Genomic DNA, 22,975 nt, shown 5'->3' with positions numbered 1-22,975 from the left:
AATGAATCACGCTTTAATTTTTTTTAAAAAAGACTACCTTAATTGTAGGGGGGCACCAATTACTGCATCCAGTAGCGCACCACAAAATATTCCATAAATTTCCAACATCATGGATGAACATCTACCTTGTCCAATGGCGAGAAACCTCCTTCACCAAAAACAATAAGCTCAAGTTTTTAACCGCGACTTTATTATTTTCGTTCAATTTCTACACCACCTTTTATCCAAAGATTGCAGGGTGGTGCACGACGTTAAAAACATAGTTTACATAGCATTATACATAATAAAAACATTTTTTAAAAAATCATACCAACCGTCCCCTCCCACTTTTAAAAGACTCTAAAATCTAGCACTGTATTCCTACAACCCACCTAAGAGGGTAAGAAATCTTACAAATAGATAACTTTTCTTTTAAGGGTGGAACAACGTGCTCTGTTTAAATCTGCTATGGTTGCCACCACCTTCGGGGAAGGACGACAGCAAAGTGATTGTACTTGTGTTTTATATTGCGGGGGCCCCAGAGTTCAATCCTTGGCACCTCCAGTTTCAAAAGTCTGGACAGAGGTGATGCCACAGAACGTGGAGAGCTACAGCCACCCTAAAAAGACAATAGTGACCTAGACGAGCCCATTGTCTTGACCGGGCCTAAGGCAGCTTCTCATTACAGTGGTACCTCAGGTTAAGTACTTAATTCATTCCGGAGGTCTGTTCTTAACCTGAAGCACCACTTTAGCTAATGGGGCCTCCCGCTGCCACTGCGCCACCACCGCGCTGTTTCTTTTCTCATCCTGAAGCAAAGTTCTTAACCCGAGGTACTATTTCTGGGTTAGCGGAGTCTGTAACCTGAAGCGTATGTAAGCTGAAGCGTATGTAACCTGAGGTAGCACTGTATGTGGTTCTTGCAGTTTCGTTTACTGCTTGTACATCATTTCCAAGCACTTCTTAATCAGTCACTTAAGTTTCGGAAATAGAGAACAAACTGTTTCTTTTGGTACTGTGTTTTAATATAAAAGGTTTATGTCCTGCTATTCGGCAAAAGGGGGAAGTGTCAAGAGTTGTGTGCAGATGTTGAAAAATAAACGCAGTAAAGCAACAGATTTAAGCAATAAAGGAACACTAACAAGTCCAGCAGCAAAATCTAGCCCAAGAAGTAAAGAAGAATCAGATGCAAGCAACATCCGCAGCTGACAAATGACCTTTTTAACACAAAGAACCCCATAAGGAAAGCACGTTTCTTCCTACTCCCTGGTTTTTTTGCAATGAATATTTTTTTTTGCAATGAATTTTTTTAATCCCTTTACTCCCTAAATCGAACGGTACATCTGCTCTTATTTTCAGCATGCCAAACGCTCACCCTGCAACATGTTGACACCACAAACATCTGGGTAGGTGAGGAACGTCAAGCTGGCAACAGGCATAATTTGCTCCACAAAATAGCAAGTCTACAGTTGGCATATACACATTGTGTTGGTATCTTCAGGAGGAGCATACAGGGTCCTTGCATTCTTGTGAATTGCTGCTTGCCACCAGCATGTTTCCTTTCTGAGAAGAGCCTGCCCTGCAGTGCATGTGGGGAGAAGGAGTTTTTTTCAAAAAATGCAGAAAAGACCACTCTGCCACCTTATACATTTAGCAAGTTGCAACAGCCTTGCTCCCTCAGCAGCAATTCTGACAATTTCTCTCCCCCCTGCCTTTTTTGCAGGCAACTTACATTTGCTCCTGCTACCCCTCTCCTTGATGGTGACAGCAGCCACGAAATTAAAAGACGTCTGCTTCTTGGGAGAAAAGCAATGACAAACCTAGACAGCATCTTAAAAAGTAGAGACATCACCTTGCCAAGAAAGGCCTGTATAGTTAAAGCTATGGTTTTCCCAGTAGTGATGTATGGAAGTGAGAGCTGGACCATCAAGAAGGCTGATCGCCAAAGAATTGATGCTTTTGAATTATGGTGCTGGAGGAGACTCTTGAGAGTCCCATGGACTGCAAGATCATCAAACCTCTCCATTCTGAAGGAAATCAGCCCTGAGTGCTCACTGGAAGGACAGATCCTGAAGCTGAGACTCCAATACTTTGGCCACCTCATGAGAAGAGAAGACTCCCTGGAAAAGACCCTGATGTTGGGAAAGATGGAGGGCACAAGGAGAAGGGGACGACAGAGGACGAGATGGTTGGACAGTGTTCTCGAAGCTACCAGCATGAGTCTGACCAAACTGCGGGAGGTAGTGGAAGACAGGAGTGCCTGGCGTGCTCTGGTCCATGGGTTTACGAAGAGTCGGACACGACTAAATGACTAAACAACAACAACCCCTCTCCTTTATCACTGAAAAAGACAGGGGAAAGGTTCAGCACATCACTAAGATCTACACGTGAGTGGACAGGGATAGACATAATTGCCAGCTTTGAAATATTGCATCTCCTCCTTCCTGCTCCACACTTAATTGGAAGAGGTTGGAAGAAAGTCTTCAAGTTTTCACACTTGCAGTGTGTCAAATGTAGGCTGGAGCTGATTAGATGCCGTCTCAGATTCGTATTTTTTCCAACTTGTTATTATTAACATTTGTAGACCACCCTTCATCCAGAGATCACAGGGCAACTCACAACATAAGAATAGAAAATGAGAACACAAAACACATCAAACAAAAACCAATAACAGGAGACTCTTTCAGGTGGTCCGCAACTTAACGGAACCACCTTTACCATCGGGGCCTTGTAAAGACCCCAAGATCTCCTGCAACGATTTTGCAACGTTTTTTTGCAGATAAAATCACTCATATTCGGAAGGAGCTAGACACCACCGTGGGAGCAGGGCTGGGGCGGGAGAGTGCTAGAGCCCTGTCTGGTCAAGTTGCATGGAATCAATTTCAATCCGTTACCCCCGAGGATGTGGACAGGCTGCTTGGACGAGTGAAACCAACCACCTGTCTCCTTGATCCTTGCCCATCCTGGCTTATAAAAGCTAGCCGGGAAGGGCTGGGCGATGGGCTCTGCGGGGTGGTGAATGCTTCCCTCTGTGAGGGAACATTCCCAGATCCGCTGAAAGAGGCGGTCATTAAACCGCTTCTTAAAAAACCATCTTTAGACCCGGCCAGTATGGCCAACTATCGCCCAGTCTCAAATCTTCCATTCTTGGGCAAGGTGATTGAGCGTGTGGTTGCTGAACAACTCCAGGCACGCCTGGAGGATGCGGACCATTTGGATCCCTTCCAATCAGGGTTCAGGCCTCATCATGGGACTGAAACTGCCTTGGTCGCACTGGTTGATGATCTCCGGCGAGCTAGGGACAAAGGTGAGAGTTGTTTCCTAGTTCTGCTGGATCTCTCAGCGGCCTTTGATACAATCGACCATAACATCCTTCTGGACCGTCTAGAGGGGTTGGGAGCTGGGGGCACTGTTATACAGTGGTTTCGCTCCTTTCTCCTGGGCCGTGTTCAGAAAGTGGTGGTGGGGGATGAGTGTTCAGACCCTTGGGCCCTCACTTGTGGGGTGCCTCAGGGTTCCGTCCTCTCCCCCATGCTTTTTAACATCTATATGAAGCCGCTGGGAGAGATCATCAGGGGGTTTGGACTGGGTGTCCATCAATATGCAGATGATACCCAGCTCTACCTTTCTTTCAAATCAGAACCAGTGAAGGCGGTGAAGGTCCTGTGTGAGTGCCTGGAGGCGGTTGGAGGATGGATGGCGGCTAATGGATTGAAGTTGAATCCTGACAAGACAGAAGTACTGTTTTTGGGGGACAGGGGGCGGGCTGGTGTGGAGGACTCCCTGGTCCTGAATGGGGTAACTGTGCCCCTGAAGGACCAGGTGCGTAGCCTGGGAGTCATTTTGGACTCACAGCTGTCCATGGAGGCACAGGTCAATTCTGTATCCAGGGCAGCTGTCTACCAACTCCACCTGGTACGCAGGCTGAGACCCTACCTGCCCGCTGACTGTCTGGCCGGAGTGGTGCATGCTCTAGTTATCTCCCGCTTGGACTACTGCAATGCGCTCTACGTGGGGCTACCTTTGAAGGTGACTCGGAAACTACAACTAATCCAGAATGCGGCAGCTAGACTGGTGACTGGGGGCGGCCGCCGAGACCACATAACACCGGTCTTGAAAGACCTACATTGGCTCCCAGTACGTTTCCGAGCACAATTCAAAGTGTTGGTGTTGACCTTTAAAGCCCTAAACGGCTTCGGCCCAGTATACCTGAAGGAGCGTCTCCACCCCCATCGTTCTGCCCGGACACTGAGGTCCAGCGCCGAGGGCCTTCTGGCGGTTCCCTCATTGCGAGAAGCGAAGCTACAGGGAACCAGGCAGAGGGCCTTTTCGGTGGTGGCGCCCGCCCTGTGGAATGCCCTCCCATCGGATGTCAAGGTGATGGAAAACTACCTGACATTCAGAAAACATCTTAAGGCGGCCCTATTCAGGGAAGCTTTTAATGTATGATATTTTAATGTTTTTTTGGTTTCTGTGGAAGCCGCCCAGAGTGGCTGGGGAAACCCAGCCAGATGGGCGGGGTACAAATAATAAATTATTATTATTATTATTATTATAACCCCACTTCCCACAAACACATTTTAAAGGCCACAGAATGGACATAACCAAAGGCCTGGTTATAGAGAAATGTTTTCGCCTGGAGCCTAATGATACATAATGAAGGCACCAGGCAACCCTCTCCGGGAAGAGCATGCCACAAACAGGGAGCCGCTGCAGAAAAGGCCCTCTTACGGAGGAGGCACACAAGGAAGGGCCTCAGATTATGATTGCAGAGAGGGTCCAGATTGGTTCACATGGGGAGATACTGCAACCCTGAGTCATTTGAGCCATCAAATAGTAACCGTACAAACTTTGAACCAAAGAATTCTAGCCTTTTGGCACTTGTCAAAAGGCTCCTTATACCATCTGAACAGCCAGACAGGCTATACCAAGATTGGCAAGTCGGCTAAAGTTTGCAAGCAACTGAATTGAAGAGGAAAAACCTTTCAAAAGCAAAACAAAAGGCACCGAAAGCCAGAACAGGGAATACTCAAACCAAAGTCTTAGCAGATCATATTCCTTTTTCCCCCCTATTAATTTTTACAACCATTTCTAGATCAAGCTGAGTAACCAATTACCACTGCAAAAGTATATACAGTGGTACCTCTACTTGCGTTCACCTCTGGTTATGTCTCCTTCGGGATACATACGTGGCAAACCCAGAAGTATTTTTCTGGGTTTCACCACACACGCATGCGCAGAAGCGCTCTACGTGCCACATGCATGCGCAGAAATGCTAAACCGCGCTGCGTGCATGCAGAGAAACAGCACCTCTGGTTGTGAATTCCTCAGGATGCGACCAGAGCTCTGGAATGGATCCAGTTCACAGGTGGAGGTACCACTGTACATAAGGACACAACTGCAATATGCACCCTATGCATTGCCCAAACGTGATACATTTGAACTCAGTAGCAGTTGAGTGGGCCTATTGACCCTTTCAGCCATCTTGAGTGCCACATGTATATAAACTTAAATAGAAATAATTCCAACTAACAGCAAACTCAGGGGGCTGAGTGCCAAAAGAAATGAAGCCAAAATGGGGAGGTATGAGCATGCTGCTATCAATAGTAATAATAGTAGTAATAATAATAAATAACAATAATATGTTCATTTAAAGTTGGAGGGCAAAATTTATTATTTATACTCTGCCCATCTGGCTGGGTTTCCCCAGCCACTCTGGGCGGCTTCCAACAAAATATTAAAATACAATAGTCTATTAAACATTAAAAGCTTTCCTAAACAGGGCTGCCTTCAGATGTCTTCTAAAAGTCTGGTTGTTGTTTTTCTCTTTGACCTCTGGTGGGAGGGGGTTCCACATGGCGGGTGCCACTACCGAGAAGGCCCTCTGCCTGGTTCCCTGTAACTTGGCTTCTCGCAGTGAGGGAACCGCCAGAAGGCCCTCGGCGCTGGACCTCAGTGTCCAGGCAGAATGATGGGCGTGGAGACACTCCTTCAGATATACTGGACCAAGGCCATTTAGGGCTTTAAAGGTCAGCACCAACACTTTGAATTGTGCTCGGAAACGTACTGGGAGCCAATGAAGGTCTTTCAATGGCTGTTATGTGGTCGCAGCGGCCGCTTCCAGTCACCAGTTTAGTTGTCGCATTCTGGATAAGTTGTAGTTTCCGGGTCACCTTCAAAGGTAGCCCCACGTAGAGCACATTGCAGTAGTCCAAGTGAGAGATAACTAGACCATGCACCACTCTGGCAAGACAGTCTGCTGGCAGGTAGGGTCTCAGCCTGCATACCAGGTGGAGCTGATGGGAATTGTAGTCCAAAACAAAAACAAAAACAGCTACAGACCCAAGTTTGGGAAACCCTGGTCTAAGTGATAGCAAGCTACTCCCTGTGTAACCACAGTCAGACGTGATTAAGAAATGTTAAGAGGACTGATAAGCAATTGCAAGCAGGGAAACAAAGTTAGATTTTCAAGCACAGATAAGTGTGCTCCCAATCCAGCATGCACACGCAGGACTGGAGGGGTACATGCACAGCCAGAATTTCATGAGCACAGATTTTACTATAAAGTGCACACACGGGGACTGCAGCACTTGGAACTGGCGAGTTTCTCATCCAAGCTCGACAAGTTCCCTTCAACCAACCTGGGCTGGTTTACTATTTATAATTGCTGACTCCTTCGGCACCCACCAACTCCTCCTGAGCATTCAGTCAGAATGGGTGTTATGGAGAGAGTCAATTTTAGTCGTAACACTTCCTTACGACATTGAATTGTGCTATTTACAGGAGCGTTCCAGCACATACCATGGCATTTTAAATATATGCATGCACACACATCTAAAAATTTGTCAAATCCCAGACATTCTGGCTGACAGCATTTTTTTGTACGCAGCTATTTAAAATCTCTATTTTGGGGAGCTGGCAAGTGCAACTGTTCTTAACTTTTCTCGCTGTAACAGCCGCAGACCAGGGATTTGCAGAGGAATGTTTTCAAGCTGGCAGGTTGCAGGGTGGGGAACAGAGACAAGATGGGTGTCACTGGGGACTGTGGAGTCAAAAAAAATAAATAACTCAGGCACCCTAGGGCAATTTCCTCTTCCTATTTCAGCTACCCAAAGTAACTTATTATGTGAACAAACTCTGCAAACTTTGGGCTGGTGAGTGGGAAATTTTTCCTGAAATTTTAAAGCCATGGAGGGAAATAATTTTCCTGTGAAGTTGGGGGCGGGAGAGAGAGAGAGAGAGAGAGAGAGAGAGAGAGAGAGAGAGAGAGAAGGATGAACGGTTGCGTGGGTTTGTTGGAATTAAATATATTTAATACATATTTTCAGATGGAAACCTGGACTCCTTCACCTGTGCCAGATTTAGGGTGGTGCGGTTGGTTCCCTCAGGCAGGGTGCCAACCCAAGGGGGAGATAGATAGATTGATTGATTGAGATAGATAGATAGATGATAGATAGATAGATAGATAGATAGATAGATAGATGATAGATAGATAGATAGATAGATAGATAGATAGATAGATAGATAGATAGATGATAGATAGATATAGATAGATAGATATAGACAGATGAGAGAGAGAGAGAGAAGATAGAGATATCGATAGATAATCCTATATCTAAAGGTACCTACAGAGAAAACCCATTAAAAAGCAACTGTACCAAAATGAATTATTATGAAACTAAGTATTCAGGGAGGGCGCCAAATTTTGTCCTCGCTCACTATGCCGTATTTCCAAAGTTCACCCCTACCTTTCAGAAGAAAGGATGGAATATAAATTGGATAGAAAATAATAATCAATTTTTTACTTACAGTGGTGCCTCGCAAGCCGAAAAGAATCCGTTCCGCGATTCTCTTCGTCTAGCGGTTTTTTCGTCTTGCGAAGCAAGCCCATTGACAGCCTAGTGGATTAGCGCTACAGCGGTCTAGCGGCTTTCCGTGATCAGCTGTTAAGCGGGTTTTTCAGCGGAACAGCTGATAGGCGGCTTAGGAAAAGGGGGGGAGCGAAAAAAACCCGCGGGGACGCGCAAGATTTTTTCGTCTTGCGAAGCAACCCCATAGGGAAATTCGTTTTGCGAAGCGCCTCCAAAACGGAAAACCCTTTCATCTAGCGGGTTTTCCGTCTTGTGAGGCGTTCGTCTTGCGGGGCACCACTGTACTGTGTTAACACGCAATGCACCATTTATAATACATCTTATACATTGGTACTGATTAGCTGATAGATGGCATTTATTACTGTGCATGTTTACTCAGAAATGCCACTCACTTCAGTCAATGGTGCGTTACTCCCACGAACATGCACACAGGACTGCCAGCCATGTTCAACAGTATGAACATGGCCTAGGTCGCAACCCAACACACACCAGCATGTTTGAGCCAACAGGCGCCTTACACTCCTGTGATGCACCACTAAAGACAAGACAAGACAAGCAAGCTTAGTTGGGGAGAAACCGCTTCAGTACTGCCTCAGCAGGAATCCCAAGGCCATCTTTCCAACACGTGCCCATTTCAAGAAGCCAAAAGTTCCTGCCTTTCCTCCTGGGCCTACAAAGTCTAGTTTCCATACCCCAATATATATCACCTCTACTGCTCTAAAGGATGCTATCCAATATGGCAGAGCAACAGTGGAAATCGGTTTCTGCAAACAAGCAGACCAGAGGAAACAAAGCAAATATGCCTGCTTACAGTTGAGCCGGCTTGCAATACGACACTTTCCACAAATATATTTCCACAAGAGCCAACATTGATGCCGAAATCCAGCATCGCCTGAGCTCTGTGAGTGCGGCTTTCTCCCGATTGAAGTGCAGAGGACTGGGACATTCGAAGGGAAACCAAAATGCTTGTTTACAAAGCTATTGTACTACCAACCTTACTGTATGCTTGTGAAACACGGACCACTTATAAACGCCATCTCCAACTCCTCAAAAGATTCCATCAACGCTGTCTCCAAAAAATTTTACACATCACTTGGGAAGACAGGCAAACTAATATCAGTGTACTGGGAGAAGCAAAGATCACCAGTGTTGAAGCAATAATTCTTCAACATCAACTTCGTTGGACTGGTCATGTTGTGCGGATGCCTGATAATCGTCTTCCAAAGCAACTACTCTATTCCGAACTTAAAAATGGAAAGTGTAATGCTGGTGGTCAACAAAAGAGGTTTAAAGACTGTCTCAAGGCAAATCTTTAAATATGTAGTATAAATACCAACAACAGGGAAACACTGACCTGCGAGTGCTCCAGTTGGAGAACAGCCTTTACCAAAGGTGTCATGGGCTTTGAAGACACTCGAACTCAGGACACAAGGGAGAAACATGATAAGAGGAAGGCACGCTTGGCAAATCCACACTGTGATCAACTCCCGCCCGGAAACCAATGTCCCCACTGTGGAAGGACGTGTGGATCCAGAATTGGCCTCCACAGTCACTTACCGACTCATTGTTAAAACTGTGTTTATGGAAGACAATCTTACTCGGCTACGAGTGATCACCAAGGAAGACGACACTCTGAATTCACCTCAAAACATGCCGTTTCTCCCCAAACAGTTCAGAAAGTGCATTATGCATTTCCTTGGCATAAAGGAACATTTTGCCACACACCACACTAAAATATGTGCCGTGCTTTCTGAGCTACTCCCCCAGGTGAGCAGACAGTGCTGTGTCCCTGCTATCCATTTGGGGTACAAGCCGATTAAAACTCCAACATTCTCCCTGTTTATTGGCATTAAAGCAGCCTTTGCAACAATCTCCGCTTCAAATGTGTTTGGCCCTTCTCTGTTGATTTGATCATCCTCATTCTCACACTGACTTGGCTTATTTGCTTTGTTTTGAGCTCTGTTGTGAGCTGTCTAAAGACCTGGGTTTGTAACAGGATCGCAAGCTGTACTATAAAACATTTCAAATAAGCTAAGTATTAGGAACATATTTAACATTAATGCAACTTGGGTGGGAAATTGTGAATCTATCTGTCTGCCTATGTACCTATCTACCTAGACACACACACACACACACACACCCAAAAATACCCATTTCTCTTTATTCTTTCTCACAGATATTCCCAAACTGCTCTGTGGACCACCAGTGTCATTCACATGGTCCACAACATGTCCACATTACATATTCAGATAGGTTTTCAATTGTATTTTTAATCTCTGCTTCCATTTCTTGTACTACATTTTCTTGGGCGAGCTCTACGGCATTCAAATTTAATGCGATAAAATGACATGCAATATATAAACGCAGCAAGAAAAGCACATTTTAAAACCTTACAGCACCTAGCACAGCACATTGCAACCACTGTAAGAGGCAGGCAGGGAAATGATTTAAGTGGTTCACCAAGACCGCCAGCAACATTTGAGTGATCCATGGGGGGAGTCTGGGGAGCACTGCTCTATTTTATTTTGATGGCAGCAAGAGTCTAAAGTCTTTATCCCAGCTGATTCCAACAAGCCCCCTCTGCAAGATGCAAGACTGTGTCGCGATAGCAGTTATGTATTGCAATTGATAGGGTGCATGGGGCGTTAGGCGAGGGGTAGTACCTCTGGTGGGGGACATGTCATGTTCCTTCTGGGGTAGTTTGTCCACCTTTGGTCTCCACTCTGCATTCAACTATCACCTGTGGCTCCTAGAATCTGTGAACATGCAACAGCTGCCACATCCTGTAGCACGTAAAGTATAGACGGTACCCACTTAGAGTGAATAAGGATCAGGCAGACACAGCTTTGGAGGAAAAAACGGTGAGGTTTTATTGCTGAGCGATAAGGACCCAGTGGAATCTCTTCCAAAGAACTGGGACCCCGAATGACAGAAATCCTGAGGTCTTTATACCTGAGCAAATCACAGATCATGAGACAATCATGAGACAGTCACGAATCGCCAGCGAAATGTAACCAATTAACGAGCTTCTTGCCAGGCTTACAGCTCCTGGTCAAGAGCAGAGTTCTACTTCTGCTTTCCGTTGCCCGCAATGATGCGCTGTCTAACCTCTCCCCTAGTTCTGACAGGACAGGGAGTTTTGGAGTTTTTGTGGTTTAGCTCTTCCTGAGGATTAATTTAGCCTGCATTTGAGGGGATTTTGTACCAGTGTCTCTGATTCATGTCTTCCCCTTTGTTCAGGTTACACGGATGTTTCTAAGGGAAAGGTCGGTTCTAAGTTGCTGTTCCAAGCAGTTTGCAGTTAGCTAAGGCAAAAGCTTTCCTTTGATTCAAAATGGATTATAAAAATACTGTAAACCCTGATTATGTGTGAGCATATATGAATATATTGATTACTGATAACTGATTATATGAATAGCATAAGGGTAGCCCTTCTTTCCTTGCCTCAATCCCACGAAATCGGCTTCAACTGGCTGGCTAAACCAGGTGAGAGCAGCCAATGGGCCTCATCCTTAGCTGTCAACCTTTCCTCTTTTTTAAAGGAAATCCTATTCAGAATAAAGGAATTTCCCTTTAAACAAGGGAAACGTTGACAGCTACGGCCTCATCCCTTCAGTGAGTTAGGGACTTCCCCTGCATGTGAAGACAGACTCTGGCGGATTGAGCACCAACAATGGGTCCAACAGTCAAGAAGAAGGTTTCTGCACGCGCTGTAGAAGGAAGTGAGGGGCAGATGGGGTTCGTCAATCTTGGAAGGTAGCCCATCTAGGACAGGGGTCAGCAAACATTTTCAGCAGGGGGACGGTCCACTGTCCCTCAGACCTTGTGGGGGACCGGATTATATTTTGAAAGAAAAAAGAATGAAATCCAATGCCCCACAAATAACCCAGAGGTGCATTTTAAATAAAAGGACACATTCTACTCATGTAAAAAACACACTGGTTCCCGGACCGTCCGCCGGCCAGATTCAGAAGGTGATTGGGCCGGATCCAGACACTGGGTCTTAGTTTGCCTACCCATGATCTAGGAGAAGGAACACTCCGCTCCTAAATCTCCACTGCCTTGTGGGATACCTTCAGGAGAAGGAAAGGCTAAACCCGACACAGATCTGGAGTGGAGTCCCTAAGATGGTTGGATGGTGCCTTGTACGCCTCCTTCCTGCAACTCCTGTAGCCCAGCTGGTGACAAACATGTTGGTCTGCTTTCCTCTGGACCACATCAGCGAGGCTGGGTGTGTGTGTGTCTTGTCGTCTGGGCAGCCCAGGACCCCCATAGACAATACCCAAGCTTGCACCCTAGGGAGGTGTTAAGTTGTGGGTGAACATTTCAGACGACACAGCGATTCTTCAAACAGCTCTTGTTTATTCACAAGCCAAGAACAGAACTGGACTGAAGGGTTCAGCCAACCTGCTTATATAGAGCTCAACTACAAAGCAACAGTAACAACTTTCTGTAACTATCCAATCACTGAACGTCACTTTCAATTCCTTATTTGCATATGTGGACCTGAGTGAAAACTATCTACAGTATCCCCCTGCTGGCCCCGGGTGAGAACTTCAGTACATAACAGGAGGTCTCTTCAGTGCTGCTAAGGCGGTAACTTGACTTCACCCCCAGAGGTACACTCCATTGTCTCTCGAGAAAGACAGGTTCCAACAATTGCCACTGCCTTTTGAGCTCTGAAAGCAGACAGGTTTTGTCCACCGGCGAATGTTATGATTCCGTTGCTTTAAGATACTATTATTATTATTATTATTACTATTATTATTATTATTATTATTATTGCCAGAGGGAAAATTCCCTACTTCCTACGAGTGTGCCTAGCTGTATGTTATATATTCTTTTTTTTAAAAAAAAAAAAAGGGCTGAACAGAGCTAATATTTAAGCTGCGTAAGGAAGGAGCTGGGGTACAGCTGGGCCTGATAATTATGTAGGAAACCTGAACACGCCCCCCCCCCAAAAAAAGAGGTTGAAACCGTAACAGAACAAAACCTTTAAAAACGGAGCACAGCTTAAACACACTTTCACTGAGATGTGTGCCTGAGTGGGGGCTGGGGTAACCCTATCAGATGCTTGCATGTGTGCTCAATAATATAATTACAACCCTGCCACTCAGATTCTACAGGATGTTTAGCAAATATTGGCCCACATATGGTAAATATTCATCTCCAAAGGCTCACACCTATGAAAAAGGAATTGGCAGTTCCATCGCTTGGGTGACGGCTGCTCCATCCCATATATCGTCGCCATGGCAACCTGACAGCCTGATCCCCCTCACATTCTCACCTTGCTCGCTTTCTATTCTGGTTTCCATAGAGCAGCTCATCGGAAACAGCATTACACAACCTTTTTTTGTTTTGTTTTGTTTTTGATTTTTTTTGCTGTGTGATGGATGTTCCTACCGTTAATTGGTAGAAGGTGTACCAGATGCTACCATGAGGGACATTCTATTTTTCTAAACTCACTTAACCTGCAATTAATAACACAGCCAACCTTGGGATCGTCACGTTCCAAAGTGTTCTAGAAAAGCAAAACAGGAAAATACACAACCTGAGCAAGGAGAGGGACTTATGCGAACACGCTCTCTCTCTCTCTCTCTCTCTCTCTCTCTCACACACACACACACACACACACACACACACACACAGTGCCCAGACAAAAATAAAGTTATCCGGTACAGCAATTTACTCGTATGCTTACAATCCCCTTAGGGGGAAAGTACATACTGTATAAAAAGTATATACTGTTCTCACTTAACGCTAAGCCATGGATAGGCAAACTTAAGGCCCGGGGGCCGGATCTGGCCCAATCGCCTTCTCAATCCGGCACGCGAACGGTCCGGGAATCAGCGTGTTTTTACATGAGTAGAATGTGTCCTTTTATTTAAAACGCATCTCTGGGTTATTTGTGGGGCCTGCCTGGTGTTTTTACCTGAGTAGAATGTGTCCTTTTATTTAAAATGCATCTCTGGGTTATTTGTGAGGCATAGGAATTCGTTCATTATTATTTTTCAAAATATAGTCCGGCCCCCCACAAGGTCTGAGGGACAGTGGTCTGAGGGACAGCCCCCCGCTGAAAAAGTTAGCAATGTCTGCGCTAAGCTAAACCACTTGGCTGTTGGGGGGGGGGGTTCATAAAAACTCTCGGCACCCTTACAAACTACAGTTTCCAGGCTTCTCTGGGGAAAGCCATGACTGTTTTAAAGTGTCATGTCATGATCCTGCTATAAATGAGGACGTTTCTCTGTACACTAACCTAACACAACACCAGTTGCAGCCCATGGAGGGTCCCGTTCCATAGAATAACTGGGATACAGATTTAATAATAGCAATAACGGTAATAATAACAACAACAACATTAAATTTGAACCCCCCCCCCTCTCACCCAAGATATTGTGCATGAATACAATCACGTCCTACTTTCTGCAACAATTCCTGCACTACCAACATCTATGTAGAGGCGCGTTCGTGACTGGAGTTAAATTTTTGCTATTTTCTGTCACAAATAAATTAAAATATGGTACACATCCAAGCACAGATGTCTAGTGCTTTGTGAAGAATGTTTTTTTAAAAAAAAATTAAAAGCTTGTCAAAAGTATCTCATATGCAGTACATATATCATCGGTGCTTTGAATAATCATCACAATCACTAACCAGCGTTGCAACCCCAGCAAGCTGGCTACAGTTCCTTTTTTAAGGCTGATTTGCATCGTGAACTTTTATTATTGTAAGTTTCTCTGGGGGCTTCGCACCTTTTGTTGCCTTGTGGGTCACAGAGCATCAAACACTGTGGATCAAGAACCGAGATCCGCCATAAGACAACAAGGGGCTCTATTCTGTACTCACTACCTGAGAGAAAGTCTCATGGAACCAAATGCTACTTCCGAGTAGACCTGAGTAGGATTGCACTGCAAGACACGTCCATAACCCGATCCATTCTTCTTTTCTTTTCTTTTTTTAAACTATACCCTACGTATTTTCCGCCAACATCTTTGTAACATTACGGATGTTCTTTAAGGTGGGTGGAGAGAACAAGACAGAAAAGCTATCTCGAAGTGAACTTTTCTAATTTTGCAGAAGGAAAACTTAGGCGGAAGTTCAGTAGACATTTGATACTGTTCCTGAACTTTGCTTTCCTTAGCTTTATGCGGTATCTAACAATAAATAAATAAAAATCCCTGCGTCAGAGGGAACATACTGCACTCAAGTAGCCTTTGTAGTGAATACTTGGGCAATCACCCACTTGCAGAAAGGGCGAGCGAGGCCCACGTTGTTGAATCCAGCTGGGGAGGAGGAGGAAGGAGGAAGGAGGAGGGCTGAATTCTAGGAATCCTGCTTCCCCAGCCCAAGCCAAGGAAAGTTAACATCTGTGCAACACTAGCAGAGCTAAGAAAATCCTTGGAGATTTTTGCTGCAGGATGAGAACTCCCCAGGGGGAAAATGCAACGTGTAAACAAGGCAACTGGCATTTCATTTTTTCATTTTTTAAAAAAGCACCCTCCAACCACAACACCTGCGACTGGGCACCTGTATAATGTCGTAGTATATAAACTAAAACAGTGGACGCTCAGGTTGTGAGCGTGATCCGTGCAGGAGGCACGTTCGCAACCCGCAGCATTCACAACCCGCAGTGCCGTGTCTGCGTATGCGCAGGTTGTGATTCGGCGCTTCTGCACATGCGCAAAGCGCGGATTTAGCGCTTCTGCTCATGTGCGACCGCTGAAACCCAGAAGTAACCCGTTCCGGTACTTACGAGTTTCAGCAGGTCTGTAACCCAAAAAAACGCAACCTGAAGCGTCTGTAACCCGAGGTATGGCTGTACAGCCATGGCTGCACAAGTTGCTAATTTTCAGACTATATAAGAAGAAGAAGAGTTTGGATTTAATATCCCGCTTTATCACTACCCAGAGGAGTCTCAAAGCGGCTAACATTCTCCTTTCCCTTCCTCCCCCACAACAAACACTCTGTGATGTGAGTGAGGCTGAGAGACTTCAAAGAAGTGTGACTGGCCCAAGGTCACCCAGCAGCTGCATGTGGAGGAGCGGAGATGCGAACCCGGTTCACCAGATTACAAGACTACCACTCTTAACCACTACACCACACCAGATACATAGGTCCTCTCCAACCCCAATGGACACAACCACTAGCAGCACCGAATTCTTTGTGTCTGCTGTTCCGCAGGGTTGCAAGTTCACACTCACGGATACCTCCAACAAATAAACACAGTAAAACCCTCCCAGCAGTGAATGCATCCATAAATTCAAACTTGCTGAAGCACAGATAGCTGCTGAATGCTGTGTCTATCGTTTCGGAAGTGTGCGGTACAGTCATACCTTGGGATGAATACACTTCAGGTTAAGCATTTTCAGGTTGTGCTCCGCGGCGACCCAGAAGTAACAGAGTGTGTTACTTCCGGGTTTCACCACGCGCGCATGAGCAGACCGTCAAAATGACGGCACGCACATGCGCAGAAGCGCCGAAACGTGACCCGCACATGTGCAGACATGGGTTACGTTCAATTCAGGATGCAAACGGGGCTCTGGAACGGATCCCGTTCGCATCCCGAGGTACCACTGTATTACGTGCAAAGATTCCAGCATTAAAAGCACTGACTACTGTATCACGCTGCAAGAGAAATAATAATAATAAATTGTGCTTTGTACATGGTTACTGAGCACCCGACATTGCTAAGGCAAAGCAATAAGGCAAATCAAAACTACAGAAAGTAAACTGAATTAATCCTGCCCATGGCAAAGCCCTCCTCACTCTCCAGATGTTATTGTGTACATGCCTCCCGTCATCCCTAATCATTGGCCATACTGGCTAGGACTGGTGGGGCTTGTAGTCCAAAGCATCTTAACAGAACCAGATTGGAGAAGGCTATGCTAACATGGTATCTCTTCAACACCTTGCTTCCAAAACAAATTAAGTTGTTGTTGTTGTTTGTTTGTTTGTTTGTTTGTTTGTTTGTTTGTTTTTTAGCTACCTGTACAAGGAAACTGAGAAAGGCTTGCTTTAATGCAGTGGTTCACAATTGGTGGTCCAAGGACCACAGGGCGTCCACCATGGGTGTGGACAGGATTTTTGTTGGGGGGGGCAGGACTTTTGTTAGGGGGCAGAACTGACGTGATTGGTCAGTTAGTTAAGTATTTCTATTGTTTTACTTGATGTGGGGGTGTCTGCATAACCCACTCAAGGGGTCTGTGGCACCACAGAAAACTGATGATTCAGCGTACAGGGGGGAGGTTCAAAAAGTATCTACATGGGACTTAGAGAATAACTTGCACCTGAATATTAGCAAGACAAAGGAGATGGTGTTGGACTTTTGGAGAAAAGAGAGGGGAACTAGCCCCGTTGTGTATCGGGGGGGGGGCGTTGTGTGGAGAGAGTCTCTTCCTTTAAATTCCTGCGAGTTTACCTTAGTGAAGACCTCACTTGGAAAAACAATATAACTCAGGTGGTTAAGAAGGCCTAACAGAGACTCCATTTTCTCAGGGTCTTGCGAAAGAACAATGTTAAAAACAGTTGATGACTTCCTTCTACCTGCCCACAATAGAAAGTATCCTCTCATATTGTATCACAGTGTGGTACATTGGCTTGACAGAAAGTCTTTAGAGAGGGTGGTGAACACAGCACATGATATCATGGGCTGTCCGTTGAGTCTGCTAGATGACATCACAAGAGATCATTGCCTTAGGAGAAGGAGAGAAAAACTCAGGGACAATTCACACCCCGGCCAGCACCTCTTTAATCTTCTACCTTTGGGCAGGAGATATAGAAGTATAATTAGTCGTATCAAGAGGCTAAAAAACAGTTTCTATCTGTGGGCTGTTAGGCTGCTGAACAGAAAATAATATAGTGCAACTGACTTTTGGGGTTGGTGTGTTGTGCGACAAGCACACAGAGTGCAATGAGATTGAGTGTTTGTGGTGGGAGGGAGGCTCAGTTAATTTCATTGTACACAGGTTGAACATTGACAATAAAGATAACGGTATTATTATCATCATCATCATCATCATCATCATAGATTTATCCCAGTTTTCAAAAGTAGGGGGGGTCCATGCTTTGGCTTTGGAAAAAACAAGGGGTCTACAGAACTTGGCTAACTGGGAACCGCTGCTTTAACGCATCATTGTCTTGTCTTACATGCACAAGTATAAAACTAGGGTAAGAAAATAGCTGAGCATAACAAGAGCCCTGCAGGACTGGACCAAATGCCCTCCTACCCCAGCATCCTGCCATCTCAGTGGCCATCCAGAAGCCTATGAGGAACCCACAAACAGGATCCAAGTGGCTTCACCTGAAAAGCAGCGGCAATGACACCACCACTCAGTGAAAAGATCTGGGGTTCTCTCTTAGGGGCATAGCAGCCCACTGACCTCCTTGGGCTCAGCTCCTTGAAGAAGGTGGAACTTCCACAAATGTCTCCTGTGTGGCAGCTGCTAGCTGTGCCAACTCCTTGCTAAAGGGAGGAGGCCATCGTATGCAATCAGGTTGTGAGCAAAAACTTTAAGCACTTGATGTTGTTGTTGTTGTTTAGTCGTGACCCCATGGACCAGAGCATGCCAGGCACTCCTGTCTTCCACTGCCTCCCGCAGGTTGGTCAAACTCATGCTGGTAGCTTCGAGAACACTGTCCAACCATCGCGTCCTCTGTCGTCCCCTTCTCCATGTGCCCTCAATCTTTCCCAACATCAGGGTCTTTTCCAGGGAGTCTTCTCTTCTCATGAGGTGGCCAAAGTATTGGAGCCTCAGCTTCACGATCTGTCCTTCCAGTTGAACACTCAGGGCTGATTTCCTTCAGAATGGAGAGGTTTGATCTTCTTGCAGTCCATGGGACTCTCAAGAGTCTCCTCCAGCACCATAATTCAAAAGCATCAATTCTTTGGCGATCAGCCTTCTTGATGGTCCAGCTCTCACTTCCATACATCACTATTGGGAAAACCATAGCTTTAACTATATGGACCTTTGTTGGCAAGGTGATTTCTCTGCTTTTTAAGATGCTGTCTGGGTTTGTCATTGCTTTTCTCCCAAGAACCAGACATCTTTTAATTTCGTGACTGCTGTAACCATCTGCAGTGATCATGGAGCCCAAGAAAGTATTATCTCTCACTGCCTCCATTTTTTCCCCTTCTATTTGCCAGGAGGTGATGGGACCAGTGGCCATGACCTTAGTTTTTTTGATGTTGAGCACTTGATAGTATGGGGTAAAGAATTCTGCAGGCGCATTTAGCTTTCAGCGATGCCGACTCCAAATCCCAGGAGCCGCAGCCAGCAGGGCTTATGGCTAGGATGATGGGAGGTCCCCCACCCCTCCTGTAAATGGAGCTGTCTTTTAAGAGTGTTCAGAAACTTCAACAGATGCAAAGTGTACAATAGGGTTTGGAGCTCACTTTTTGCTGCTTTTTTTACTCCAATCTGTGCTCAACCGCACTAGCTGCCAGTTGCGATTATAAAATGCAGTGTGTTGCCTATTAAATATGGGGCCAGTTGAACAATCCGATTCCTCAATACTGCTATGCAATGTGTCTCATCACCCTCAAGAGGCACAAATTGTCAAAAGAGGGGACGGGGACTTTTTCTAATGTGGCACGCAGGTTGCAAAACTCCCTTCCACACTCTTGTTCAGTTGGCTACAGGTCAGCTGCCTGGCAAGACTTTTTCCTCTGGTTTTGCCAAGCTTTCGCTTCTGTTTGCAGTTCTGCCCTCCCCTGCTGTTTTATTGCTTTGCCCGTTTTATCCTGCTCCTGGTTTTATTGCATTTTTTATTGTTGACTTTTTAGGACCAAAACAGCAGCTGAAAATGTTTATTAGTCAACAAAGGAGACGTGTCCTTTTTTTATTTCCTGCATTTATTAGCTCAACGTTTCTCCCAAGGAGCTTTATGGTGGCATGCGTCTCCCCGGCTCCTCATTTGATCCCCACAACAACCCTGTGAGACAGCGTAGGTGGAGAAGCAGCGGTTAGCCCACTTTGACGACTACACAGTGCTTCCACTCAGCACACTATTTACATTGGACACATATCTACATAACTAAGCCTTATCACAGAAATGGCTTAATGGACCTTCTAGATCAGCAGTTCTCAACCTGTGGGTCCCCAGATGTTGTTGGACTACAACTCCCATCATCCCTGAGCTCTGGCCTTGCTAGCTAGGGATGATGGGAGTTGTAATTCAACAACATCTGGGGACCCACAGGTTGAGAACCACTGTTCTAGATGCTTTTAAGACTCCCAGCTCCATTCACTCTGGACCAATAACCATGTTTGGCTTGATGGGGTGTTCTACTTATCAGGGGGAGCCTCAGGTGAGTCATCCATACTTTAGGACAACAGTTGTTTAAATTTTCTACGGGGATCAATTTAGCACTGAGAATCGGGAGGGTTTAATGAGTCCTTAACTCTTCTTGCACCTGCAACTTCTCCACTCCAAAGCACAGCATTCACACGAGTACGGTACAATCCCACCTTAACGTGGAATTCCAACCTTGCGCGGTTGAAAGCTGGCCGACTGAAATCCCGCAAATTAATTGCATGCAAAGCAGGGAGCCAGTGTGGTGTAGTGGTTAAGAGCGGTAGTCACGTAATCTGGGTAACCGGGTTCGCGTCTCCGCTCCTCCACATGCAGCTGCTGGGTGACCTTGGGCCAGTCACACTTCTTTGAAGTCTCTCAGCCCCACTCACCTCACAGAGTGTTTGTTGTGGGGGAGGAAGGGAAAGGAGAATGTTAGCCGCTTTGAGACTCCTGAAGGGGAGTGAAAGGCGGGATATCAAATCCAAACTCTTCTTCTTCTTCTTCTTAAAAGCTCATTTCAAGCCAGGTTTTCCCAGTGCAGAAAGAGTTTCTAACTAAGCCAGCTACCTTGGTTATCGGGCTCTGGAAGGCTCTGGGAGATCTTGAAAGTCGTTGCGGGAACTCAAGTCAGCCTCGTGACTTGAAAGATGAGGATGGTTTTGCAGAAGATGGTCCAAGGGGTCAGTACAGGTATGCGTGCTTTTGTAGATAAGCACCTTCCCTGAATGTAACTGCTGCCCAAGACACTATGGTGCTAAAGAGCTTTTACCTTTACGAAGGGAGCTACCAGAGTTCAGTTATAAGTACCGTATTTTTCACCCTATAGGACGCACTTTTTCCCCTCCAAAAATGAAGGGGAAATGTGTGTGAGTCCTATGGAGCGAATGCAGGCTTTCGTTGAACCCTGGAGAGCGAAAGGGGTTGGTGCGCACCGACCTCTCTCGCTCTCCAGGCATCAGGAAGCTATCCACAAGCCTTGGGAGCCCGGCAGGAGTTCCTGCCGGGCTCCCCAGGCTTACGGACAGCAGCCTGCAGCCTGAAACCCGGGGAGCGCAGCGGGGCGCACCCCAGACTTCGGGCAGCTCTCCACAAGCCTGGGGAGCCCGGCGGGAAGTCGCGCCGGGCTCCCCAGGCTTGTGGACAGCAGCCTGCAGCCCGAAACCCGGGGAGCGCAGCGGGGCTTGCGGATAGCAGCCTGCAGCCCGAAGCCTTGGGCGCGCTGAGCAGTGCACCCCGGGCTTCGGGCAGATATCCGCAAGCCTGGGGAGACCAGCGGGAGTTCCCGCCAGGCTCCCAAGGCTTGCGGATAGCAGCCTGTTCTGGGGGCTGGGGAAGCTCGGGTTTCCCCCGCCCCAGCCCCGCGCCGGGGGGGATAAATTTTTTTTCTTTATTTTCCCAAAACTAGGTGCGGCCTATGGGCCGGTGCGCCCTATAGGGCGAAAAATGCGGCATCTACTTGTAAACACTAGGCTCGGCTCTAACTGACTGAACCGAAAAGCCCCCCTAAATACCTTCGCCTTTTGACAATCTAAGCAGGTGTTCGTTTGTTTCTGCTCTCAAATCCCTAAGCAACTTCTACTACTGCTTCTGCACACATCAGAAGCCGTAACCCAGCTATGCAAAAATAAAAAATAAAAAAATAACAAGATTGATGGATTCAGATTTCAATTACCACTTTCTTCAGTTTCCCCATGCAAAATAACCTGCACAGAACACAATTTATCTGTGAGCCTGAAACTCTTGCATATACGAAGCCAATTATTTCCTAAGTACAGCTGACGCTGACAAAACAGCGTCAATCTGCACTCAGATTTTGGGCCTTCACACACAAGAACAAACCATCTCTTTAGACTGCGAATCTTGTGGCCTTCCCCTCACCTAAAACACTTACTCACCGACGACTTTTTAAAGCCAGGGGCCATGGTTGGAACTGGCCAAGATTTAAAAGGTTAAAAGCAGTCGCTTCCCGCACTGACTCTCTCCTGCATAAACCCAAACATGACAAAAGTGCATTTAAAGAGGTCTGCCATAGGCCTGCAATCTGCCGGACATAGCCGGGATCCAGTTAACAAACATGGATACATATGCTATAAGGTTATTCAGTTAAATAAATTGTTTAAATTGTTATTAAGGAAGTGATTCTTTTTCGCCTTCCAACGAAGTACAGCAGAAAAGTTGTCAAAATATAAACAGTTGACTTATTATACCTTGCAATAATTTCATAATTATCTGCCAATGTATTTCTAATAGTAAAACCAAATCAGTAATTTTTGACTACTCTGAAAATTTATTTTTCCAAAAATGAAACCTCCATCTGGTTGTAAATATTAAGATTATACCAACAAGAATGAGTCTTTCTGTAAAAAAATATATGATTTAAATCAAGTCCTACTGACTAGTGATTTAAATCGTGATTTAAATTGATTTGATTTAAATCAAATCCACCCTGCTTCCAAGCAAGGAAACCAGCTATATATCTGCACACATGTAACACCTAGCTCACAAGAATCTGGGAAGTCACTCCAAAGTCTTCATTAGCCATGGGCTGGAGCAAAAGTTGCCTTACCAAGGACAGAACCAGTGAACTTTACCACCAACGGAGACTATAAATCAACGGAGATGATCAACGGAGACTATAAATTCATTTTGGGATTTGCACCACAGAACCCTGAATCCCTGAAGCCTTGTCTTCTATGGCTGTAATTTGGAAGATAAAACTTCTCTTAAAAAGAGGGTGAGGGAGAGGGGGGTGGAATGGTCTCCAAACTTATTGTTTCCATGAATTAATTTTGCTACTGTTTCCATAGGATAGCAGGTAAAATCTGCCTTCT

At 45.8% G+C, this 22,975-nt stretch overlaps 1 protein-coding gene across 4 annotated transcripts in view; it reads right to left on the bottom strand.

Annotated features, from left to right (window-relative positions):
- Positions 1-22,975, bottom strand: part of TBL1XR1 (TBL1X/Y related 1) — a 185,202-nt gene that overhangs the window by 102,318 nt on the left and 59,909 nt on the right. The window contains exon 1 of one of the 4 annotated variants that reach the window (XM_082224335.1): positions 38-56. The exons of the other annotated variants lie outside the window; for them this stretch is intronic. The gene's annotated coding sequence lies outside the window, so the exon portion shown is untranslated. Of the gene's footprint in view, positions 1-37; positions 57-22,975 lie in introns of those variants that run through there. 4 annotated transcript variants of the gene reach the window in all.

Source organism: Podarcis vaucheri (genome assembly GCF_965113315.1).
Source record: "Podarcis vaucheri genome assembly, chromosome: 5".
In the NCBI taxonomy this organism is placed as follows: domain Eukaryota; kingdom Metazoa; phylum Chordata; class Lepidosauria; order Squamata; family Lacertidae; genus Podarcis; species Podarcis vaucheri.
This window is presented reverse-complemented; position numbering and strand designations above follow the sequence as displayed.